Here is a 2,430-nt window from a genome sequence, read left to right on the forward strand (position 1 = left end):
GATTTGTACGTGGACCGGGTTATTGGAGCCAAACAGTCCTCAATTATATTGAGACCAAATGAATCCTGCCCCTCTGCTGCATCTTTTGGCTATTCGAAACGTGGGCAAAATCAGAAAAGTCTATTGATTGGATAACTTATTATAATTTTTCTTTCCTTTTAAAAACTAATAGGATATTCAGTGAATGCACCGAGCAAGACGTTCACCACCTTTTGTACGTTCACCACCTGTAACTAGATCGAGACATTTAGCAAATATTACTGCCGTTGATTTTTCTTTAGAATCGTCATCCAGTCGACCAAGTACTTCAGTTCAAATTTCCGATAATCCATTTTTTGAACCCGACCTCACAATTGAGAATCCGGAAAATATTCAGGAACGGTTCGTAGATCCTGAACCACTAAACTTTCCTCCGGAACCACCAATCATTCAAACAGAGATTGTTGAGGAATGAACCATTAAATCAGAATCCTCTAGTGATTCCGATTCAACAAATTCAATTATGGAGAATCTGGAACCTTTAAGTATGGAAGACCGAATGAGAGCTAAACGCACTGGGCAAGGTCACGCAATAATTCATCCAGACATTAATGCGCCAGATTATGAAATCAAAGGACAAATTCTACACATGGTGACTAATCAATGCCAATTTAGTGGTGCGCCGAAGGAAGATCCAAATGAACATTTACGTACCTTTAATAGGATCTGCACACTATTTAAAATCCGAGAAGTTGAGGATGAACAGATATATCTCATGTTATTTCCCTGGACTTTAAAGGGAGAAGTCAAAGATTGGTTGGAATCGTTACCTGAAGGGGCGATCGATACATGGGACGTTTTAGTTGAAAAATTTCTTAAACAATTCTTTCCTGCATCTAAAGCCGTAAGACTTCAAGCAGAAATTGTTACGTTTACACAGAAACCGAATGAAACTCTATATGAGGCATGGACTAGATATGGAAAGTTATTAAGAGGATGTCCGCAACATGGTTTAGACACCTGTCAAATAGTACAAATATTCTACCAAGGATGCGACATCACTACAAGGAAAGACATAGATATAGCAGCTGGTGGTTCTATTATGAAGAAAACCGAAACTGATGCTTACAAAATTATTGATAACACTGCTTCCCACTCACATGAGTGGCACCAAGAAAAAGATATCGTTAGATCATCTAAAGCAGCTAGAGCCGATTCTAGCCATGACTTAGATTCCATTTCCGCAAAGATAGATGCTGTGGAGAGACGAATGGAAAAGATGACTAAGGATATTCACTCAATACGAATTAGTTGTGAGCAGTGTGGAGGACCACATTTGACAAAAGATTGTCTCAGTATTGAATTAACAATGGAACAAAGAGAGAATATTTCATATATAAACCAAAGGCCTGGAAATAATTATCAGAATAATTATCAACCGCCAAGACCGATTTACAATCAAAACCAGAATTATAACCGAAATATTCCATACAACAACCAACAAGGTCCTAGCAATCAACAAGTATCCAATAATACTTACAATCAGCAAAGACCTAATTTTCAAAACAAACCACCACAACAAATCGATGATAAAAAGCCGAATTTAGAAGATATGATGACGAAGCTAGTTGAAACTCAAACGTAGTTTTTTACATCTCAGAAACAAACTAATGAACAAAATGCTCAAGCATTTAGAAATCAACAAGCTTCTATTCAAAATCTGGAACAAGAAGTAAGTAACCTAGCAAGGTTAATAGGTGAAAGAAAACCGGGAAGTCTACCTAGTGATACAAATGCTAACCCCCGGAATGAAACAGCTAAAGCTATTACCACAAGAAGTGGTACAACACTTAAACCACCTGAAATACCTGTAACTTCTGATGAAGCTATTCCTACTCCACAAGAACCACAACCTGATCAAGATAAGGAAAAAGAACCGGTAGTTGAAAAGGTTAATGAAGATAACACAGCTAAGGGTAAACCTTATGTTAAACCATACCAACCACCACTTCCTTACCCGAGTAAAATGAAGAAAGAGAAACTTGAAGCCTAGCAATCCAAATTCTTGGATATGTTTAAACAGATAAATGTAAATCTTCCTTTCATTGATGTGATTTCAGGAATGCCTAGATATGCTAAATTCTTGAAAGATCTAATCTCAAATAGAAAGAAAATGGAAGAACTCTCGGCTGTTACTATGAATGCTAATTGTTCAGCAGTGCTGTTGAATAAGATACCAGAAAAACTATCTGATCCAGGAAGTTTCACAATTCCATGTTTTCTGGGTAGTCTTAGTTCAATAGAAGCATTAGCAGACTTAGGTGCTAGTATAAATCTAATGTCGTATTCACTATACGCTAAACTAGACCTTGGAGAATTGAAACTAACCAGAATAAGCATACAACTAGCCGATAGATCAATAAAATATCATAGAGGGATAATGGAGAACAT

This window comes from Rutidosis leptorrhynchoides, chromosome 6, assembly GCF_046630445.1.
Source record: "Rutidosis leptorrhynchoides isolate AG116_Rl617_1_P2 chromosome 6, CSIRO_AGI_Rlap_v1, whole genome shotgun sequence".
Classification (NCBI taxonomy): Eukaryota; Viridiplantae; Streptophyta; class Magnoliopsida; order Asterales; family Asteraceae; genus Rutidosis; species Rutidosis leptorrhynchoides.